Here is a 26,551-nt window from a genome sequence, read left to right on the forward strand (position 1 = left end):
CCAAAATCATTTGAATACCATTTTGGTAAAACAATATGAAAATAAGTTAAAAATACAATTTAAATACTTTTTTACAAATCATTAGGTTGCGTTATCGTAAGTATTCCTAATTTCATACATGTATAAAATAGGTAAGAATGCACCACGTGATAATGCCTCACTATCAACCATTATTTTCGAAATGAACTTTAGTCTTGCACTTTTTTCCTTAGCTTTAAGCTTGCTTGTATCTCGATTTTGATCACAATCTATATGAACACCATTTACAAATCATATACAATTTCAAAGCATATGTTATTAGCGTACTAACATAAGCGCATAATAGGAAATAAATTCCGAAAAATTATTTCGATACTAATTCGATTTTATAACATTAATAGTAATCGCAATACTTTAAAATACAACTTCAATCCTTCTAATATTCATATTCAACCAATAACTCACATACTCAATTCAAATTCCACAAGCTAACCATTAAATAAATTATTTTAGAATTCATCCCAATATTTCCAATTTTTTGAAAATGGCCCCTTTCCATTTAACTTCAATTTCAAACATCAAATGATATAAGCAAGTATCCCAACAATGCATTTAAGCTTAATATGTAAACTTTACAAAGTTTACAGTTAAATCCCCTCATTTCTCTCATTTATGATTTGTTCCCTATAATTATAAAATATTCCAAATTGGCCCAATCAACATTCTAAAGCATGTAGAATCATTCATTCATCATTTATAACCTTAGGGAAATTTTTCAATATTTTCCCCCTATTGTAAAACTTAGGTCGAATACTATAGGGCGATTCTAGCTTGAATTTCAACTTGATTCAAGCATGAATTCAACCTCTATTCATTATTTCAATGCACTTATAACCAATTCCATATAAAAACAATCCAAATTCAATATGTCCATAATCCCTAGTCTTGGTTAAATCCTTCTTTAAGCAATTCTAATTGTTTTAAATCAAGTTTCATGCATGGAAATGATTCTACAACATCCACGACATCATAATTCATTCTTAATTCATCAAAATTCAACCTACCTTTCATCCATCATATTCATGAAACAAAATATTCAAGCAAAGAAAACATGAACAAATTACACCAAATGATAGAGAATTTCATGTAGATTAATTTTCTATTTCATGCTTTCATCCAAAAACCTAATAAATTGGCTTGAAAACGATAAAGAAAAATTTTCTTACCTTTTACTGGAGGTCACAAAAATTGGAGAAGGTGAAGGGAGAGTATCTTGATTTTTCCTTTAAAATATCACAATACACTTATTATAATACTAATTAAATGAATTTTTAATTCATTTAATAAGAAATTATAATTATGCCCTTTAAAAATCATGATAATTACCATGCTACATCATGATTTCATCATCCTTACATCTTCAAAGTCAAACATGAACTAATATTTTATTAGTTTCCATATTTAGCCTTGCAATTTTCTAAAAATTACTATCTTGCCATTATAATCGAAAGGTCCCGATTTAAGATGAAAAATCAACTTAAATCCAATGGTCCATGTTAAATTATACTAATATAAATTATTGAAATGACATTATAAACCCTTTACAATAATCCTTCAAAATATCCTAAATTTTCGATTCGATCTGATTATCTAAATATTTTACCGAAATTTATTGCTTTATAGCTTTTCATACAAACTCCGAATAAAAAATGTGAAACCCATGAAGATATCATTCTTGGTGTGAACTACTCATTTACGGGGCCAAAATACATAACTTTTAAAAATTACACTTTGGTCTATAAACTTTCCTAAAGTTTATACTTTGGTATTAAACTTTCAAAAATTACATTTTGGTCGCTAGCCAAAATTTGGGATATTACAACTTTAATCATATTTAACAATCAAACAATGTGAAAACATTTCACAAGTATCTTATTAAACCTTGTAATGCAAACATTCATAGCAATAATCTTATTCATGCACATACACATGCTATCAATCTTTCATGCAACTAATCTTATCAAAAAGGCATAAATAATCCAATATGAAACAATTGCATATACCTTAGGGTTTCATGACATGTTGAAATATCTTGTCCTTCAAAAAAAGCACTTGAAAGACTCAATCATAACCAATACAAACATATGCAAACAAAACAAGACTTTCAAAATAAAACTAATTAACATACAACATTGACTAATCATTAATTACACAACAAGACATGCGCCACCATCTAGAAGTTTAGGTAAACATGAAATCACACTGAATTTCTTGGAATGTGACTTGAAACATACTGTATACAATTCTCGTTCAATCTATGAATACCAAAACCTGTAGAGTATTTAATACACAAAGCATAAAGCTTAGTGAGGTAGTCAAACACTATACATATTAAGAATGATATGTCATGAAGATGAAATATGCAAGAACTTGATACTATAATGGCCAAAGGTCTATAGCCACACACTTTGCTTACTTAAAAAACTAAATATACGAAGTAATCATATCTAAATATGTACAAACTTTGTTTTGCACATTACATTTATCTTAATTATTAAAATTTTAGTTCATTGGAGTAAGTAAATATGGATAAGCGAGTCCCCAAACAAACTATCACCAATAAACAGAGAATAGTCTATCCCTCCAAACTATCGCTAATGACGAACAACAACATCTCTTCCACTGTCACCAAAAAAGACTATAATCCAAACCCTAACATGCGCCCAATGGACTCAATGGCATGCCAATTGTATCCAAAGTAACTTGACTTCGAAGGTTGTATTCATTTTAGCTTGACACATATGAAATTTATCTTAACATAGTTGAGCCTTAGCTCCTTATCATGTCATAACTTACATTCATATTGCAACATTTCTTACAAACTATCACTAGTGACGAACACCAACATCCCTTCTACTGTCGCCAAAAAAGGATCATAATCCAAACCCTAACATGAGCCTAATAAACTCTATGGCATGCCAATTGTATTTAAAGTAACTTGACATCGATGGGTATATTCATTTTAGCTTGACACATATGAAACTTATCTTAACATAGTTTAGCCTTATCTCCTTATCATGTCATAACTTACATTCATATTGCAACATTGCTTACAAAGATGATTTTGGACTTTGGCATGTCACATAACATACATGATTCATAGTTCAAAGGAAATTACATTAAAGTTGGGCTTTGTCTTCCACTGTTCTAATTGAATTCAATAACAAACATGAATGCACATGATGTAATCATAGAAATTTGTCAAGATGTCATTGCAACATTAATCATGCAACTACACTCACCAAACCTTCGAAACACCATACAAATCTTGTAAGTTCGATTCTCCTCTCCTATTAAGAGTTCCCACAACCTAATACATTTCTAACATAGAATCAACTATCCAATTCATCAATCACACATTGGTAACAAAATATTATTAATTTACAAATATACATGAAAACCTTAATCTTTAAGGTATTAAGCTTTGATGTTTTGAAAGCCCTAAAAATCATGGAAAAATGACCATAATGCTTCTAATCAATTTTATGACAACTTAGGATCTCTAATTACATAAACCCTTTAAGTTAGGGTTTGTGGACCAAGAACACATGTTCAAAACTTAATAAAATTAGTACAAAAAGAAAGGTAGGATCATGGGCTTTCAAAATATGTAATTGAATTTCAAAAATTAGTGGTTAGACTGTGTTGAATTTAACTTGAAAGTTATGAGTGCTTGAAGAATGGTCTTTAATGATGTAAATGGGAAAGTGTTGACAATGAGAGAAAACTCCTCTATCTCCTCTAAATTGTTTTCACGTGAAAGCCATAAATTTTTGTTCAACTTGGGCATTTTCTTAATTAAAAGAAATGCTAAAAATTCCATAATTTAGACACTTGTTTGATCATTCATCTCTTAAAAACTTTTGGGACAATTAATACCTTAGTCCTTGATCTTTAATATGCAAAGGAAAGAGCTTTCGAACTTTGCTTACATTTAAAACTGCAAATTTAACATTTCTTTCATTTTGGTCATAATCCATAGAATTTTGATATTAACCTTATTCTAAACTTAAAATTATTTATTCAAAATTTTGATTCGAATACCAAATGAGAGAAAAAAATTCCGATCATCGAAAGTTGAAAAATTACTAGATTGGTTTTGAGGGTGTTACAAAATTCTCTATCTTTTGAATAAAATTTGTCATCGGATTTTCTTGATGTTAGGACTAAAGATAAATATCACACATTTTAATCAAAGAAAATTCTTATTACTAGACATGAAATAAATGGTGGACTCGATTGAGTTCATGTAAGAAGCAATAACTAATAGGATACAAGATTTTTCATCGATAGTTGAACTTTCTTTTATCGAAGGTGACTTTTAGCTAATTCATGGCTTAAAAAAATTTCCCTTTTGCGTCTCATAAAGATTCAGGCCTAACATCTAGTTTTCTTAATTTAAACTAGCAGAGAGGTATATAATACTAATATGGATACAATACTTTAAATAAAGCCATTTGAAAGTGAAACTTGATTAGAGGCTGAGATTTCTCTCTTCTTGCCTCAAAATAGATTGCGCAAGCTTTGAGCATGAGTTTCATAATCTATTGAAAGAAACTTGAATTTGAATTTGGTATTAAAAGAGAATTAATGATTACTTACTAAAGAAGTTACATGGATAACTTTCTGAGTGACCATTTGCCTGAGGGTGGAAAGTCATAAAAAGATTTACTTGTGGTCCTAAATCTTCTTAATGAGACTTTCAGAAATAAGATATGAATCGTGGATCTAGATCAAAGTTAGTAGACTTAGGTACACCCTAAAGTCTAGTTTCGTACTCGATATACAAGTCAATTAGCTTTGAAAAATCGAAACCCATACAGAGTGAAGTAATCTTGATGAAACTCGATGTGCGACTTAGACCTTTCAATAAGTCACACACTTCACGATGAGTTCTACAACAACTCTTTATCCTAATGACCATTAGTAGATTTTCAAAGTATTTATTCATTTCATGGATCTAAGATGAACTTCAATTTAAGCTACTAAATGCTTTTTGGATAATGACATACTTAAGTTTACCATTTCAGGTGCACAAACCAAATTACAGAAACAATGAAATCTTTCATAGTTGAAATCAGAGTTATGTTTACTTTGGATTTTATCAAGGATTGCTAATATTTCCAAGTTAGAATGTAGATAGTTTAATCTTATGGCTATTCCTTCAAGTCATACTAGAGAGATCATCATTTTCTAGATTGGAATAATTATTATATTGGCCCATAACATAAAACACTACAAGAAAATATACCTTTGATGACACACGAACGATGACACACGCTAATTTATGACTTGCAAAAAATGTTATGTTTCTTAAAATCTGAACGATTTATGACTTACAATAATGTGTGTCATATTTAATAGTCATAATTCAAAAAATTTAGCAAACACACGAAGTACACTTTTCATTGTGTGTCATCTCTAAAAGTCGCCTTTTAATTCGGGAACTATATATTTTAGCCTAAAATAAATAAAAAATAAACCTGTTCTAGTTTACCCAAATAAATAATAAATCGAATCCTTCGACTCCAAAATCAGTCCCTCAAACATTCATCGATTTGATCGAATTCAAACTTTTAAAAAGAAATATTAAAATTATTTCTCTAATTTTGTGAAGAACAAGTCTCGGTTCCAACCTTGAAATGTGGAAGGACGGAATACCCGATTGGCTCAACAGTTTGATGTGGTCCACAACTCTCAGCGGCGGCGGCGACCGCATCCACCGTCACTCCCCTTCTCCCACAATCTCCTCCAATGCCATCTCTGAGCCAATTGTTCAGCCTCCGGTTCCAGTACCTCCTCCTGCTGCGACCTCGAGTCCTCAATCCACTGCTACTTCCCCCAAATCTGAATCCAAAGATCGAGTTGATAAAAATAGTGGCGATAATAGCAATGATAATGACCAAAACGCTAGCTCTTCTGGCGGTTCTCCGGATGATATCTCTCGCCAGGCTCAGCTTTTAACCGAGGTTTTTAATTGTTTCTCCATTTTTTTACTGTTTTTCTTCTTTCTTTCTTTCTTTCTAATTCCCATCTTCTTCGTGTCAGTTGTCAAAGAAGGTAGTCAATTTGCAGGAACTGCGGCAGATTACGTCGTAGGGAATTCCTGAAGGTACGGAATCAGGTCTACATTGTGGAAGGTGGTGTCTCTGTCTTTTCTGTTTGGTTGCTGAGAAATTTTGAAATTTGTTGAGATTCCTATATTTTTAGTCTCTGAATCTAATGAATCGTCAATTCCCATGCATTGAAAGTTGCTTTGCTTTTCTTTTTGGATTAATGCTGAGGTAGGGTTATTTGGTTGCTCTGGCAGTTATTATTAGGGTATCTATCTACCACCATATCGTGTGCAGTGGTCATATGAATTAACTAAGAAAAGGTCCGAGTATAAACAGTTTAAAGAAGAGCTATTGATGAATCCTGTAAGTGTTTCATTTTCCTTTTGCGTCTTAAAATAGTGTAATAGATGAATCCATATAGGCCACAACTATAATTTAATCTCATATTTGATTTCATCAAAGGCAAGTAAAATCAATAATGGTTACTGGAGAAATGTCTAAATGTTGACACAGATTTCTGAAATCTGATAATACGTACGCTGAAAAATAATTTTGCCTATTAACGAACACATGCATTGTGAAATTTGAATTCATATACTTGGTCAGATTTTAGAAGTTCATGTCAATATTTAAACGATTTTTCATGAACATTGTTATCAATAAAACTTGTTTACACCATACAAAGATTAAATTAGCAGTCTTATTTATTGGAAAAGACGAAAAATAATTCTCTAGTATGAGTAAAATTGATATTGGCATTCATGGAAAACCGTCTATATGCTAAGATGGGCTTCTGAAATATGAAAATACATAATTGTATATTAACTTAAACAACAAATGGATTTCTTCTATTATAAAACAGTGGTTGTGTCAATTTTTGACTCATATGCTTTGTTAACTTTTAGAAGTTCATATCAACATTTAGATGATTTTATACGAACATTGTTATAGATTTTGCATGTTTATACTGTACAAAGATTGAATTACATAATTATATTGTACAAGGGCTAAATTTCACTTTTAACTATAGTTTGACTATAGTACCAAGACTGTCTAGATACTTTAACCAAATAGTGTACAAATAAATACATTACAATGATTTCATACACTATGGGAAAGTATGATATTATACGTTCCTTGTTTACTGGCATGGTAAAATTTTAACATCATTTTAAGGTTATCTTGTGTGTTCGATCTCTTTCTCTGTTTCTGTGGGAGTTTTGGGTTTTTGAATGTTCTGTGGCTAGTCAGACAGAAATGGCAAGGAAGTTGGAGAAGTCTACTGTTCGTGACAATGATCATTCAGAATCTGAAAGCAGTGGTCTGCTTTCAAGATCACAGGTAAATCATGGAGAGCATCCTTTAAGCCTTGGAGAAAGCAGTATATGGAATCAATTCTTTCAGGTATATTGTTAGGCTTATTTGAAAATCAATTATTGGAACTGTATTGCATCTGTGGTGTTTTCTTTTATGTTAAATGCTTTAAATAAAGACTGTGAACGCTAAGTTGATCTTCCTCCCATTAATTTAGTTCATTTTTTTAATGGAGCCTGACTTCTAGTGCTTAGTTGATGTTAAGGATAGAAGAAAGAAAGAAGGATAACAACTATACGGACAGAAGTGAAAAAACATTGAAGGGGTATTACACTTCGATGTAAAATCTACTGAATTATAATTAAAAGATTGAATAGTTTCTTGCACAATTATGGTATTGTTAGCATTAAAATATCTATCTCATATATTATCTTTAGCTTTAATTTACTAAGAATAATCATATGTTTTATAATGTGTTATTTTATTATTAGATCCTGATATTTGGTATTTATAATTGTCAGTGTTATATAACAATATTATAGTAAGAAATCCAAGAAGTTGGAAGAGGGGGAAAACAATTCATGCTACACATACTAGTTTTTGGTCAATACTTAGTTGAGAGAACATGAACTGAGCATTACTAGTTTACAACTGTATTTGTATACCAGTTTATACATGAAAGTAGTGATGGAGAGTTCTGATTTTTCAATTATTAATTGAATCTGTCATTTATTTTATTCTCTAGTCCTTAATTTTTTCCTGATTTAGCAAGCATTTAGGAAGAGGTTTTTTCCCCATTTGTTTGCTTAGTTTTCTTGCGATATTAGTCATGTTGTTGATGAGCCGAATTGTTTTTGAAATGTGACTTTTTGTTGGACTAGTGGTATTTCAAGGACTCAAAAATTATAGAACAGATTGATCGAGATGTGAAACACACTTATCCAGACATGAACTTCTTTTCCGAAAACTCGCAGCTTGCAAAGTCTAACCGGGTATGCATTTTCTTTCTTGGGATTTTTTTGTTTAACCCTTTGGACTCAAGGTTTGATATGAGAAACAAAGCCATTTCTGACTTATACCTTGCTTATTCAGGATTCATTGAAGGACACATTAATTATATTTGCCAAGTTAAATCCAGGTATAAGATATGTTCAAGGGATGAATGAAATCTTGGCACCTCTATTTTATGTATTCAGAAATGATCCCGATGAAGAAATGGCGGTAAAGATCTCATTGTCTTTCCTATCTAGTATTGTTTTAATGTTTTTCTTCACGCAAAACTTGTTGGTGCAACCAAAAAAGTGTTTTCTGCTTCTGAAACCTTCCATTTTTTTCAGCTTTGAGATTTACATTTTTTATTGTTTGCTGTTCTTGTTAAACCTGTCTTTGCCCATTTCTATCTGCAACACTATTGCCACCAACTCCCACTTTTTTCTTGTCTCAAGCAACATGATGAAGAAAATTTTCTTTTACTCAGTTGAAACTTGCTTAAACTCTTTATTCTTCTTGAAACACCTATACTTAACACATATAGAGACATGTGTTTGAACTTAGGAGATATCACCCTACAAGGTGTATCCAAATACTACTTGATTTTTTTTATAAATTTAACACACCCATTTCAGATACATATTCACATGTGACATGACATCATATTTGAGTCTTGAGTAACAAACTGATGCATACAAGCCATAAATTTTTATATGCTCCAAAACTGATGCATATATTTCCGTATTGAACTCTTATAGGCCGCTGCTGAAGCTAACTCATTCTTTTGTTTTGTTGAGTTACTGAGTGGATTCTGTGATCATTTATACAAGCAACTTGACAACAACAATGTTGGAATTCGTTCCATAATTACCCAGTTGTCACAATTTTTGAAAGAACATGATGAAGAGCTTTGGCGTCATCTAGAGATCACAACTAAAGTAAGATATAATTGCAAAATCCAAACCTCTTGTTGTATTGTTTAGATTTTATCTTTTCATACATTTCTTGTCATCTTCTGTATCTGGGTCATGCTTACCTATTACAATAACCCCACTTAGGGGGACAATTAAGCCAATTTGAACTGTAAAAGCTCGAGAGCTCTACTTGAAACTCCATACCTCAAAGTTTGACTTGAGCTTAATAAAGTTTCACGTTTAAAGCTTGATTCAAAATAAAAATTGATTTACTCAAATTTGTTCAATTAATCTTATTTATATAGTAAAAGATAAGTTTAATCTGATGTTTTGACTTCAAACTCGGTTATTTATACTTAAGCTCGAGTTAGAATTTAGATTTCCAATATTTATTAGAATAGTATAATATTGAATTAGAAAAGCTTGGGTAGGCTTGCAAGCTATTTGAGTCTAGCATTAGGATACTTGAATTCAACTGGCTCAGTGGCTCGAGCTTTTGATTAGACTATGACTGAGCCATATTATGTTTTTCTTATAAGCCGAATTTGAATACCTTGTAAGTGCAAGTGTCTCATTTACCCTTGTATGCCTCGGCTCCTCTATAATTCCAGTCCCCTTACTCCCTTGTCATTTCTTGGCGTGGCAATTATTTCAGTCTAATGTTAACTGCTGTGAATAAATATCACAGGTCAATGCCCAATTTTATGCATTTTGGTGGATTACTCTGCTATTGATGCAAGAATTCAATTTTACAGATAGTCTTCATATATGGGACACACTTTTAAGTGTTCCAGAAGGTCCTCCAGTATGATTGCAATTTTAATGCCTCCTCCCCCCTTTTTCTCTAACCTTATTAGCATGATAAATGGTTCTAGTCGTGTTTGAAAATTGATCAAATGTTATCTGGCTGATTTGATCAAATGCAATTATCATATGGACCTGAAGTAGGATGTTATTCTAAACAAATTAATGCAAGTATTGTTAGCAAGACTGAAAACTGTGAATTTATACCGTGATATTGTATATAATTTATATGGGAAGTTTTACTAATTAAATGTGTAAAATTTAATTTTACGTATGCTTCAAAGAATGCATATGTAAAATTGGTCATTTTAGTACTCTTTGATAGTTATATACTTCACTTTAAACAAGTACAAATTACATACTTATTTCATATTTTTTACTTAGGTTGGCGATGGGAAGGAAGAATACACGGATGATGACATTGATGATATTCGTAAAGAATGAGTATCTTATGTGGTAAACTTTATTATGCCGTGATATTTTGTATCGACATATGATTACAATATTTTTTATAACTTAGTGTTAATATATTGTATGCAAATGGATTGCTTATATATAATATGATATATATATTTAGCATTATGAGGCATTAAATATGATTTAGTTTGATTATTTGTCAATCTACAATAAATATATATATATATATATAAATTTACGACATACAATTACGACACACGAATGTGTGTCATTTTTTTTAATGACGTGTGCTTCAATAACACGCAATGTAAGTCATAAATGGCTGTCATAAATTTATGAAACATAAATGTGTTTCATCTTCATTCATGACGGGGGCTTCAAGGACGTACAATAAGCATCATAAATGCGCGTCGTAAATGCGTGTCATAAATGCATGTCATAAATGCACGTCATAGATTTATGACACACAATTGCATGTCATCTGAGATTTATGACGGTGGCTTCAATGACGCACATTTGTGTGTCATCTACACCCTTCTAGAAATGCTAACATGTGAAGCTTTTAGCAGAGATTGTAATGCAAATTTGATAAACCCTATGATCATATGAGTTCATATACGACTTTTTTAAATAGTAACTTATCAAACAAATCTAAAAAATTTAGAATATAACTAGACTAAGTATGATATAGATTCATTAGCTATATGAACCTTTTAGAATTTTATGACATATCTTAAGATTAGACCATATGTATCAAACCTTATTTCGAAATAAGGATTAGAGATTTCATTTATTTTGTTTAACCCAAGGAAATCACTATATAGTTCGAGATCTTATAACTTATTGGAATAACCAACATTTCAAATGTTACACAAATAAATCATATTGTATTTGTTGCAAGTCACAATTATAAAACATGAAATAAACTCATACGTGGAATATGTACATGAAATAAACCTATGCTTTGATACCAAATTGTAACATCCTCAACCCGATATAGAGTAAAACCGGACGAGAGATGTTAACAAAAATTAAACTGAATTGAAATAACCATAAAACATACATTGAAACACCTCCAACCCGAATCAAGGATTGGGAGTATTATTGAGATCAATAAGCAAGTACAAGATCATTAAATGTTGAATCAAACATACGCAGCAGATAATACAATTGAAGAACCATTTTTTAATACAAGATTAATCACCCTTCTATGCATATAATTACACATTAATCAAATCTCGATCAATTTCTTATCAATTAATTTGACTAAGCCATGAATCCCAATTTATCACATGTAATTTCATTTAGTTTGGATTCTTAATACATTAAACTAAATGCTAGCATTTAAACCACGTACACTCTAAGAGTTTAATGAACATGACATAATATGACATTTATACATAACCAATCTTATATATATTTACAATACAAAAAAGGGCCCTACATGACTTGCACAAAAGATCATGCTTGCAGGCTATATACAACCAATATAGCCATCGACGTTATATACATTACGAGTCCATTAGCTCCATAGTCTATCAAACTTCATTATATTCTTAGGCACATTTCATAAACAACTTAACTACCCACAAAATAGGAGTATAAAGATAACAAAACATGACATATTTGCAATCTTTCCATAAGTTGTTCAGCTAGGAAAGTTGCACTTCAAATACTCTAGGAAGTTATGGTTTGGGAAAGAAAGGAACAAGAGTGATAAGTACTTAAAGTACTTAGTGAGGTAACACTTAATTTCATTGGTTCTTTACCATTAAATGACTTCCACAATCAACTAATATTTTGATTTCATGTAACTACTATATACTCTAATAGAATAGCATTCAATTTAAACAATCTACATCATTTATCTTCAATTTGGAACATTGATAGAGTACACAATCATATACATTTAATTAACCAATCAATTAGTGTTACGAGGCTCTACACTAATTATAGTGTTACGAGGCTCTACACAAGTAACACAAGTTCTGCTGAGTTCTCAACTGACTGAGGCTTAAGAATATAGTTGCTCTTCTAAGAAGAAATATGATTGTATGAGTTTTCCCGGCTATGTTTGGACTTCTTGGACTGCCAATGGGACTTGTCGTCACTCCTAGGTAGTTCATCCTTCCAAGAATGGCCAATTTTGCATTTCTCATAAGCCTTCATCTTTGCCTCAGTAGCGATAGCCCAGTTTACCAAGCTCTGAAAGTCAGTGATATCCAGGGCAGTGAATATAAGACTTAGCTCATCATTCATTATGTCGATAAACATTTGACATTTGTCACTCTCCTTGATGTATTTTAATCCATACTTGTAATATTTGCAGAATTCGCTCACATACTACTCGATAGGTCGACCAACTTATTTAAGGTATAAGAAACGCTTCATGCGTTCAGCCAGATAATGCTCACTAATATATTTATTGTTGAACTCTTCTAGAAAGAACTTCCAGGTAACAGATTCAGCAGGAGCAGTTAGGGTAGTGGTTTCCCACCAACTCAGTGCCTCATTTGCCAACAGGGCTACAATACACTCAAGTTTATGCTCATCCAAGAATTACAATTTCTTGGTCATTTGGGTGGGATTCTCAAGCTAATACCTAGCCTCTTCAGGTTTATCTTCATTGGCTTTAGTTAAAGTATATGCCTGGTATTAGGCTAGCTTGTCGATAGGGGTCTTGTTAGGTACAACAGGGGAAGTAACATGTTGATAACGTCTAAAGTTAAATATAAGTTGATCTAACATCTCCTTCATGCTAAGGTAAAATTCTTGTTGGACTGGATTTATAGTAGGATTTCCCTGTTGATCAGGAACTTGGGATCATTGTTAAGCTTGTTATGTAGGATTCTGATCCATCTCTACATTGTCTCCTTCGTTTGAGGATCCCTCAGGACTTTCACTATCTCGAAACTATTCTTGTGTTCGACATTCTATGAAAGAATAAAAGGAAAAATTTAAGTTAGGCAAGAATACAAGTATACTTGAATACAACTCCTAGATGGCTTAATGTAATCCTATATGATGCATGAGACTCAATTTAGTCCTAGGCTAGACCAAAAAGCTCTAATTACCATTTAATGTAACACCCTTAAACCTGAATCAAGGATTAGGAGAATTACCGAGATCAATAAGCAAGTACAAGATCATTAAACGTTGAATCAAACATATGCAACGAACAATACAATTGAAGAGCCATTTTTTTGAATACAAAATTAATCAACCCTTCTATGCATATAATTACACATTAATAAAATCTCAAACAATTTTCTTATCAATTAATTCGACTAAGCAATGAATCCCAATTTATCACATGTAATTTCATTTTAATTTGGATACTTAAAACATTAAACGAATACTACATTTAAACCACATACACTCATAAGAGTTTAGTGAACATAACATAATATGATATTTATACATAACCCATCTTATATATATATTTACAATACAAAAAGGGACTCTACATGAGTTACAAAAAAGATCATGCTTGCATGCTATATACAACCAAAATAGCCATTGACATTATATACATTACAGGTTCGTTAATTCCATAGTCTATAACACTTCATTATGTTATTAGGCACATTTAATAAACAACTTAACTACCCGCCAGATGTATGAGATTTGAACCACTATATTGAAAGATAAGCCACCAACTAGGAGTATAAAGATAACAAAACAAGTCATACTTGCAATCTTTCCATGAATTGTTCAGCTAGGGAGGTTGTACTTCAAATATTCTAGGAACCTGTGGTTTGGGAAAGAAAGGAACAAGAGTGATAAGTACTTAAAGTACTTAGTGAGGTAACATTTAATTTCATTGATTCTTTACCATTAAATGACTTTCACAATCAACTAATATTTTGATTTCATGAAACTACTATATACTTTAACAGTATATCATTCAATTTTGAACATCGAGAGTACACAATCATAAACATTTAATTTAACAATCAATTAAATCAACCAATTAAACATTTTAATTCTTCTTCCATTTGATCAAGGCATAAATTACCATATATGCAATACACAATCTACATAACATTTCGAATTAAGCATTTCAATCTATATAGCAATTTGATTTGAACAATTCATGCATATACAAGCACTCTTATGATTTAATCTTGTCAATTAATTTAAGCCTTGGTTTCTATTTCAGTCTAGATAAGCAAGTCTCCAACCAACTATTGTCAAACACTTTAATTGCACCGTAGTGCTAGTTAACCCTCCTAATATCTCCAAAAACCAAATATTGTACCCTATCTCTATCGTAAATAAGCACCGTAGTGTTGGACCGTAATTCCCCATACACAATTGAGCTCTAGACTCTTAGGCATGCCCTTATATCTTGGACCAACTATTAACCAAGGACATGGAATTTATTTGCCAAGAATTCAATTTTCCATAACATGGCCATCAAGAATTGTTCCATGTCAATATTATACATTCAATTCCAAATTGATCATGGCAACAATTTTCAATTTGTTCATCCAAGATTTCAATTCAATCCCAACATGGCAGCCTGCCTTGCAACTAGATTCAATTCAAATATGGCAGTATGCAATAATCAATAATTCAATTAATTTTGGTCATGGAAACATGCATTTATTCACCAACCAATTCAATTTAGATCATGGTAACATGTATTAATTCACAATCCAATTCAATTTAATCAAGGCAACAAGCAATAACTAATTTACCAATTAATTTCATATGGTACTCAATAACTTATAGTCTTTAATTGATATTTCGGTCCCTTTAATTTAAGTTCTAAAATGACTTAATTTCATCATTAGCATACTTATTTCATGAGCATTTGAACATAGCAATAAAAAAATAAAGGGTGGTTGGGGCCTAATTCCCAACCCTAGCATAGTTACACTCACAATACTCCAAGTTAGCCTTGCATTACTATTCCTTTTTGCCTATCTTTTGCGTATCCTCCCATAGTTCCTTCAGCTACTTCCTCAATTCCTTGCCCTAGAAATTTATACACAACATAGGTAAGTTATTAGAATCAATACAATATTAATTCATTCTCAATTAAGCTATTAGGCACTAAATAGATTCTGTTCTGGTCGATTGTATACCTTGTAGTAATATGATCATAACTTTCAATTTGCTCATCAGATTTTCAATTTATTTATACCCTCAGAAATATAATTCAATTATATTTCCAACCATGTATATCTTGTATTTTAAATTCTTCTATATAATTACAGTCTTGCATTTGAAGTTAGACAATTTTCCAGTGACCCATCTATCACTCTTGTAATTCAAAGTACTTTTGTGAACTAATCCACCTAAAATCCTTACTAATTTAGCTTAGATCTTTTTACCATTATTCAGTTTTATACTTTCCATGAATTTTCAGATCAACCTTAACCTTTAACACTTCAGTTAAGTCCTTCAATTAACTGTTTTTCCAAAACTGTCCAATTCAACTGTTTTACCTATATATCACCTACAAGCTTTCGAATTCTCTAAAATTTATCCTCTAAAATCTATTATTTATTCAAGTTGGTCCTTTTCTTGTTCTCAATTATTTTTAACAGTGTTCAATTTTGTCTAATTAGAACCCAAATTTACCAATTTGTTTAAAATAGTCCCTAATTGAATTCTTACAACCATTGTGACTAATTTCACTTCTAAGATCAAATTTCCATAATTTCACAGCATTATCTATTGTTTATCTCTTCTAAACCCTATAGTTTATTTTTTTAGCAACTTGATCCTATACCCATTTTTCCAATTCGGTACACAACCTTTCAATTTTCTTGATTTGGTCATATGCATGAATAATACATTCAATTTTAACTTCAAAATTATGACCCATGGTTGTCCAATTTAGTAAGGTTCTTACTTTATTGAATTTGATTCAACATGACCATCAAAAATCTCTAATATCATGCACCATCAATTGGAATTATTTCCATGATCAAACTTAAATTTTTCTTAAGAATCAGATCAATTAAACTCCAAATATTTTAATATAAATAAAGGGAGAAGGCTTACTTTTAAACTAAATGAATTCCCTAATCAAATTAAGCTTGAAATTCATCATGCATGGCCGAATACTCCCCTTTCCATTCTCCACTTTTTTTCTCAATTCTCTCTAATTTTTTCTTTCTTAGGCCGGACACCAAATGAAATGGGAAGGGTGATATTATTTCATCCTTAATGGTGGTGGAATTATCCAAACTAGCCTCCCATAGAGCTTAAGTAACCAATTATTCAATGACAATTATAGGAATTTAAGATTTTAGCATGCAATAATAATATTTGCATTTTATTTCAACTTGATCATTGTAATTTCGGTTACTACTCTTTTACTCTTTTCAACTAGGTTCTTTTTTAATTCAATTAATCCAAGTTTTAATTCAACTTAATAATTACCCTAAATAATTCGATTAGGTCTTCTTTCAATATAATTAATTTAATTTGCAATTCAACTTGGTTTTTACTTAGGCAATTCAATTTGATCCAATATAATTCAATTAATTTAAAAAATCAATTCAATTAGTTCTTTATTTAATTTCATTAAATTAAATTTCAATTTAATTATATTTGATTTTTATTCTAGCAATATAGTTTAATTTTTCTAGTCTAGGATTTCAGGGTGTTACATACATAATGCCAAATTTTAATCATCTAAACAAAATCAAGTATCACAATTCAAATCATATCATCGAATTTTTTTCATTTATTAGTCAATCACAAATTAATTCTCTAACTTATAAACCACAATGTAGCAATTAAAATCAATACTTATAACCAAAATCATACTACAAAAATGTATAATCAAGTTATTCTTATACATAATTGATCTTATTAATCAAATAATAGCCTTAAGAAAATATTAATGACTAGTTTGTAACATTTTAATAGTTAAGGGACTAAATTGATAATTATTCAAAAATTAAGGATTTATCCTACAAATCACTTTACACTTCTTATTATCTTCACTAAATGGATAGTTCATACATTGAACATTTTATTTCTATCATATAAGATCTTAAAGTTCATTTTATTGCTTAATAGTCATAAATAGGGACCAATTAGCAAAGTATCATCAATTGAGAGGCTAAAAGAGTGATTTTATGTTTTTAATCATGAAGCTTTGAAACTAAGGTTTAAGTTTTAAAACTCACCCCTAATGATTCAAAACTTGCATAAAAGTCTCTAAACTCCAAAAGTTTCAGGAATGCAAAGTTTAGAACTTTCACAAAAGTTTTAGATTTTTCTATTGAAGTTTAGAAACTTTCCCTGAAGTTTTGACACTTCTAGTTTGGAGACTAAATATTTCATATTTTTACACTCTAACCGACCTCATTTAATTACTTAATCAATAGGAAACCTTACCTATCAATTCAAAGTACATAATAATTGAATTAACATGTTTTATCAACCAACCTATAATAAATGACATGCCCTTATATGTTCATATCAACTTGATCACCAACATATAAACAAGAACATGACTTCATACCAAGGAACATATTTTACATGATACATTTATAATCCTCATTTGAATTTGATCACATTCGACACTCAAATATCATGAAAACGTTTCACATGTAGCTGATTAAACCTTGTAATCCAAACATTCATAGCAATCATCTTATTCATATACATACACATGCTATCAATCTTTATGCAACTTAACTTATCAAAAAGGCATAAACCATGCAATATAAAACAATTGTAGATACCTTAGAGCTTCATGACTTGCTGAAAGAACTTATCCTTAAAAAACAAGCACTTCAAGGACTCCATCATAATCAATACAAACATATACAACCAAAACAAGACTTTCAAAATTAAACTAATTAACATAAAACTTTAGCTAATTATTAATTACATAACAAGACATATGCCACCATCTAGGAGTTTAGGTAAACATGAAATTACACTAAATTACTTGGGAGGTGACATGCAACATTCTAAATACAATCTTGTTCGATCTAAGAACACCAAAACCTGCAGAGTAATTTAATACACAAAGTAAGCATAAATCTTAGTGAGGTAGTTTAGCATTATACATATTAAGAATGATATGTCACGAACATGAAGTTTGCAAGAACTTGATACTATAATGACCAAAGACCTATAGCCACATACTTTGTTTACTTGCAAAACTATATATATGAAGTAATCATATCAAAATATGTATGAACTTTACTTTGCACATTACATTCATCTTAATTATTTCTTTCTTATCCCATTGGAGAAAGTAAATATGCATACGTGAATGCCCAACCAAATCGTCACCAATAAAAAAGGATGGTTTATCCCTCCAAACTGTCTCCAATGACCAACAACAACATCCTCCTACTGTCACAAAATAAGGGTCGTAATTCATGGATCCTAATCTAAACCCTAAGATGAGGTCAATAGACTCTATGACATACCAATAGCATCTAAACTAACCTAACATCCAAGGGCGTATTCATTTTAGCTTGAAACATATGAAACTTATCTTGGCTTACCAAGTAACATAGTTGAGCTTTATCTACTTATCATGCCATAACATACTTTCATGTTGCAACATAGCTTAAAAAGATGATTGTTTGGACTTTAGCATGTCACGTAACATAAATGATTCATGGTTCAAAGGAACTTACCTTAACGTTGGACTTTGTCGTCCATTGTTCTAGTTGAGTCCAATAACGAACATGAATCCACATGATGTGATCATAGAAATTTATCAAGATGTCATTGCGACATTAATCGTGCGACTACACACACCAAACCTTTGAATCACTATACAAATCTTGCAAGTTTGATTCTCCTATCCTATTAGGAGTTCCAACAACCAAATACATGTCCAACATAGGATCAAATATACAATTCACCAATCACACATTGGTAACACAATTTATCAGTTTACAAATAAACATGAAAACCATAATCTTATTGGTATTAGGCTTTGATGTGTCAAAACCTTAAATATCATAGAAAATCACCATGAAGCTTACAATCAATTTTATAACAACTTAGGATATCTAATTACATAAACCCTTTAAGTTAGGTTTATGGACCAAGAACACATGTGTTCAAAACATAATAAAATTAGTACCAAAACAAAGCTATGATCGTGAGCTTGCCAAATATGTACTTGGATTTAAAAATTAGTGGTTATATTGTGATGAGTTTAACTATAAAGTTATGAGTTCTTGAAGAATGGTCTTTAATGGTGGAAAGGGGAAAGTGGTGAAGATGAGAGAAAACTCCTCTCTCTCCTCTAAATGGTTTTCACGTGGAAGCCATAAATTTTGGTGCAAATTAGGCAATTTCTTAATTAAAGAAATGCCAAAAAATCCATAATTTAGACACTTATTTGATGAGTCATCTATTAAAAACTTTGGGGTCAATTAATACCTTAGTCCCTTGACTTTAACATGTAAAGGAGAGGGCATTCAAACTTTACTTACATTTAAAACTGCTAATTTCACATTTCTTTCATTTTGGTCATTATCCATAGAATTTCGATACTAACCTAATAAATATAGGATTTATTCTAAACTTAAACTTATTTATTAAAAATTTTTATTGAATATCGAAAGAGAGAGAAAAATTTAATCGAAAGTCCAAAAATTACTTGACCATCTTTTCGGGGTGTTACACTACATGCATTCATAACCTAAGTATGAAAACAAGTAGAGTCAGAGAAGCAATACTACAAATACCATCAATGTTATCTAACCATTTTTCCAATAAATATCAATATCACAATCCAGAAACAATACAACAATAAGGATGAGGCTCGGGTCAAGGAGCTCAAACACTTATCTAGACACAATTTCATACCAAGGATGAGGCTTGTGTCACGGAGCTCAAACACCCATCTAGATGAGGCTTAGTTCAGGTAGCCCGAACGCTCATCAATAACACAATCAGACATCATGATGTAGTCTAGGGTCACACTTGCATCACAAGAGTCATACCTCACTACCCTACTGACTAGGTACTTCGGATAATACATGGGTCATACTCGCATCATGAACATGCATCTAGTGGCCCTTCATGATTGTACCTTGGGTGAAACCTGGGTTATATTTGCATCATGAAAGTACACTCAACTAGCCTACTCTTCTAGAATAATGAATTTCACAAGATCATTTGAGTAACACCCACTTGCATACTTTCAGTGCCTCAGCATGACTATTATGATATCTACATAACATATCATACGCACATCATACATAATGGTCGATCTTCATACATGAGTAACTTAGGTGTCGTCATCATTTCTCAAGTATCAAATAAAGACATAAATCTTATGGAATCTCACCTTATAAGATTCTTATGATTATCACACATATCATATTATCATCACAACATTATTATCGAGTCTTCATTATCATTAACCAATAAATTATAAATCATTCCTACTATTATTTGAGCATAATTATTCTTCTCATTATAAACTAATTATAACTTTTTAGGCTTTTCACTTGAGTTTCACATCATTATTCAATCACTCTGCAACTCAAACTCTTACTAGTATTAGTTACTTTAGTTATTTAGGCCCATAAGGGGAATTTAGTAATTTTTTCCACATAAGGGCATTTTAGTATTTCCTACACCCAAGAAAAATATCACTTTTGCTATTGTACCTTTGTATGGGTATAGATGCCTACCCATAGGGTATCAGTACCAAAAATAGCCCCCAAAAGTCTCCCAAAAATACATTTAGTATCAATATCGTACATGTCTTATCATTATTCTCTCAAGTAGTATTGCTACTATGTTGAGTATCAAAACTAATTTTAGCTTCAAAGTTACCTAAAATCACCCTTTGTATTTTTTAAAGGAGCAGTATCAATACCACCCTATGGAGTACCTACTACCCTTGTAAAATTGCCAAAAAATTTCTTTTTTTCATCTAGTACCGACATTGTTCATCTAGTATGGATACTATAACCTAAAAATACAACGTTTCACTTGAGAAACACCCTTAAACACTTATTTTATGGTATATATTGGTTATTAAAGCTTATGGAACTCATTAAAGTTCATTATAAATCATTTTTACACTAATATAACGTCTAATACTTGCACAATGATTTTCAAGCATACAAACCCCCATATTTTTTACACTCCATACAAGCAAGCATACTCATAAAAATGACGTACAAGTAGTATAGAATAGTTCAGATGAGTTACCTCAACCTCCAAGCTACCCAAACTCTTATCTAGATCCTCCAAGAACTAGCCTTCCCTTGACATTTCGCTTTGAGGGTTCTTTGCACCAATCTTCGACCAACCAAAACTAAAAAAAAATGATTACAAAATGAATGAAAGAATACTAGTTGTTGAACAAAAACAAAACAATGAGAAAATCGGATAAAAACTATCAAAGAGCCTTTTGAACTTAAACTCTCCTAAACCTTCAAATAAGCTCATGGCCACCATTAAAGAAAATTATGAGATCAACTTGGAGCTTATGATCTAAGAGTTATGCATCTTACCTTATATTTTTCATATAGAGTGTTGATGATGAATAAAGATGACGCCTTTAATCCAAGTTCTCTAGCTTGGATGAAGAGAGAATGAAGAAGAAAGAAAGATGAAGAGAAAGAAAATAAAAAGCCTCATGGAAAAAGAAAAAACTGTTTTGCATGCTTTCCAAAGACATGTGAAATCAGTAAAAAAATTATCTCCATATGAGTCGTGTTTTTCCTTAATCGGAAAATTATACTCTAGGACCCTCTATTTTCATCATAAGCTCAAAAATCTCCTTTTTATCTCAAATAAGTCTAAATTCTCACTAGATTAGACCTATATTTAAAGCAATGAACCTCTATGATATAATAAATCTATTAAATAAATTCTTTAGCTAACATTTAAATGTTAAATAAGAAATTTTGGTTGTTAAAACTCTCTTCTCCTTAAAGAATATTTCATCCTTTAAATTTCCAAAATAAAACTGTTGATGTAGACACTAAAGTTGCATAATTTTCGCAACTCCTTGAATACTTTAAAAGACCTTTACTGCGTACACCCTTTCATTTTCATATCTCATTGCTACTTCTAATAATGATCTTCTTCAACACTAGTGCATCACAAACTCATTCCTATTCACATCTCTTGCATGATTACCCTTCTTGATGTGATACCTCGAAAAATATATTGTCCCTAATTACAATCTCACGTATCATTACTCATTATCCATGACTATCGATGCTACCTCCAAATCAGTCTGAATTAATCAAACTTCTTTTTCCCTTCTTTTCATCCAATAAAACAACAATCTTTAGCTTGTCAAATATCTACTACAACCACCAAGCTACCACACGACCGTCACATCTCCTCTTTCTATGCACATTAACTCTAACTCATCTTGAAGCTTAACCAACTATCTTATATCCTCTAACCACAAATGTACCACCTCTTCAATGGTGCCAACTACCACCACTAGTTCATATCTTGGGTCCATGAACATTGTTAAGATGTCGGTGAGTTCGAATGACATCACTAAAATTTTATAGTGACCACTTTTGATTCAAAAGGTTATCTTCACGATATTTTCATCCTTGCCCTTATAGTCGATAGAATCTTCATTTTCTAACATACTTGGAGATCACATCAGTTCTCTTGAATTGGTCTATAATTCACTATTCCTTGAAGCGAACGTTTGAGCTAAACTTGTAACATCACAATTATAACCTCAAATTCCTCACACATTAATAATTTTGACTTTTTTATGGGAAACATAGATAAAGACTCGAGATATAAGAACATCCTTCAACGTTAGACTCGACCTTAGGAATCAACGAAGTATGCTTAAAGCCTCACCGTGCTTTTATTGCGAACTCTATCTCAAAACAAGACTGAAAAAAAACATGTTGGATATATGAACTGCAAAATCACACCGTTAGCAATGACAAGAAAGATAAACAGTAATTGAAAAAGAACATATTGGTAAACTGTGTCGTGGTATAACCACTACCTCAGAAACAAATTCCCCTCGATGTGTGTAATCGCTGCAGTAGGTGGACCGTCCCCCGAGGTTAACACGGTCGCTCCGAATTCCATACACCCGAAACCAGAGTGAACTACTGGCAGTATTGCTTTTCTGATCGCAAAGTACACAGAGAGAATATTTAGAAAACACGTGGAGAGTGAATTCTAAATGTTGAGAGTGATTTGAGAAGCTGAATATAACTCTCTATTTATAGGTTAGAAATAGGGTTAAAATCGTCCATAAAATTTTAGGATTAAATCTCTTCTTTTGTAATAGCTAAAACGTCTAGATGAACCTAACTCAAAAATAGTCCAGGTTCATTGCATCATTATTCAACTGTTATAACTCCCGAAATTATATCATGTAACCCCTGGAATTAAACCAAATAACTCCTGTAACTCCTGATATTAACAGCTTGCCTCCTCTATACAAAGCTGGAAATCAGTCCAGATACATCTTAACGTTCTTTGATTTAATTTAGGAAAAAACTATTTAATTTCTGATAACTCATAAATCAGTTGTTATCATTTTGAATTTAAACAGTCCACGACCATGAGCCGAGCTGTGCCGTGTCGAGCTGAGACGAGACGAGATGGACGACGACGACAGCGGTGCACGAGAGTCCCCCTTGATTTCTATCACTCAATAAGAAAGTGGCAAATCCAAACCTTAAATACCCATTACCAATAGTGTTTCCAATACTATGTGGGATTGAGCATTACCAACATTCTCCCACTAATACGAAAGAATTCTTCTGAAACTCAAAAACAAACTTTCCAGAAGAGCAATAGCGAGATTAGTTGCTTAAGCACTAGTGAACGTATTGGAACTAGTACATAGTGATGATGAGCAATCCTTCTCTTAGATAAGTGAAACTAGTATGGAACTTTCTAAGATGGAGGTAAACTCATAACACACAACTAACCCCTTCATCCACCTGAGTTCTCGATGTGTAAGATATATATATATACAAAAGTATATAATTTGGCCATCTTACCTCAAGATTCTAGTAAGTGTGCTAGAAAAATGGCTTAACATTTTTCATAAAAGGTGGCTAACCCTTCTCACTTACATAGGTTATTTCATCAAGTATATCTCAACATAAACCACCCTTTAAGAAGGAATATGAAATAATTAAGATCTTTTATAATAGCTCAACCTCACAAAGGGTATGATGACTTTCTTCAAGTTCATTATTAATGAACCACCCAAACTCTGGGCTAAGAAGTCATTAAGAATAAATATTTAACCTCATTTATCGGTAAATTCAGTAATTCCTTCTCACTAGAACCATCCAGATACTTGGATTTGAATTTATTAAGAGTTTAACAAACTCAACCTTTCTATTGGTAAGTTCATCATTTCCTACCCACTCACTCTGGGTTATGAACTTATTAAGAATAGATATTCAGCCAAAATCGGTAAATTCATCAAGTCTTTCTCACTAAGACCACCCAAAGCCTGTGTTATGAATTTATTAAGAGCAATTAAGCTCATCCTAGGCATGCACATAATTCATCATAGGGATAGGCAGTAGGAATGTGCACTATGAGTCTTTCCATGCTTTCATTTGACCTCATGAAACTTAGATAACTAAGTTGAATATCCACCATGAATTCCTCAACCAATGGGCTTTAGACCCATCCCCCTTGACGAATCTAGGGCCAACTTCTGACTTAACCCTTTGGTAAGTGGATCTGCTAGGTTCCTTTCCGACTTCACATAATCTAAAGAGGGCACTTCATTCTTTATTAAGTGTCTAACATATTCATGTCTTATGCGAATGTGTCTTTTCTTACCATTGTAAGCTTGGTTCTTAGCCACACATATCGCTGCTTGTGAATCACACAATAATGAAACTGGAGGAGTCGATCTTCCCCAAAACGGAATATCTGATAACAAGCTTATGAGCCTCTCGGCTTCTTGCCCAGCTAGGTCAAGAGCTATAAACTCTGACTCCATGGTAGAACGAGCAATACAAGTCTGCTTTGATGATTTCATCGAGATTGTTGCTCTACCCAAAGTAAAAACATACCCGCTCGTAGAGCTTACCTCATCATTATCATAAACCCAGTTGGCATCACAATAACCTTCTAGTACCGTAGGAAATCCAACAAACTCAAGTTTCCAATCCAAAGTACCCTTAAGATACTTCATTAAGCGTTTAAGAGTAATCCAGTGCTCACCACTCGGATTATGAGTATCTCTACTCAGTCTACTCATAGCATAAGCAATATCAGGTCGACTATAGTTCATTAAGAACATTAAGCTCCTAATTAATTTAGCATATTCAATTTGAGAAACACTACTTCCTTTATTCTTAACTAGATGTATGCTAGGGTCATAAGGAGTTCGAACAGGGACGGCATCAAAACTGTCAAATTTCTTTAGCACTTTCTCTATATAATGTGCTTGACATAAAGAAAATCCCTTCTCAGTTTTGGTAACTTTGACTCCTAAGATTACATCTACTTCTCAAAAATCTGTCATCTCAAACTTAGTAGACAAGAAATTTTTAACTTTGTTAATGGACTCAATGTTAGAACTGAAAATCAACATGTCATCAACATAAAGGCTTATGATAACATATTCAGTGTCAAACATCTTCGAATACACACAAGCATCAGAACCATTCATAACAAAACCAAAACTAAGAATAGTTTTATGAAATTTCTCATACCACTGTTTAGGAGCCTACTTAATTCCATAGAGTGACCTTTTGAGTCTACAGACTTTGCCTTCCATACCAGGTGATTCAAAACCTAGTGGTTACTCCATGTAAATCTCCTCATCTAGATCTCCATTCAAGAAAGTAGTCTTAACATCCATTTGATGTACCTGCAACTTATGAATAGAGGCTAGTGCAAATAATGCATGAATCATTGAGATTTTTTTAACGGGAGAGTATGTATCAACGAAGTCTAAACCAAACCTTTGAGTAAACCCTTTGACGACTAACCTTGCCTTGTACCACTGAATCGAACCATCTGACCTTAGTTTCTTCTGGAAGACCCATTTTTTGGAGATTGGTTTTAATCCCTTAG

The 26,551-nt window shown here is 31.9% G+C and overlaps 1 pseudogene; it reads left to right on the top strand.

The window, feature by feature from the left end:
- Positions 1-5,681: 5,681 nt before the first annotated feature.
- Positions 5,682-10,124, top strand: LOC120199171 (annotated as a pseudogene).
- Positions 10,125-26,551: the final 16,427 nt, after the last annotated feature.

This window comes from Hibiscus syriacus, unplaced genomic scaffold (genome assembly GCF_006381635.1).
Source record: "Hibiscus syriacus cultivar Baekdansim isolate YM2019G1 unplaced genomic scaffold, ASM638163v2 tig00005377_pilon, whole genome shotgun sequence".
NCBI classification, from domain to species: Eukaryota; Viridiplantae; Streptophyta; class Magnoliopsida; order Malvales; family Malvaceae; genus Hibiscus; species Hibiscus syriacus.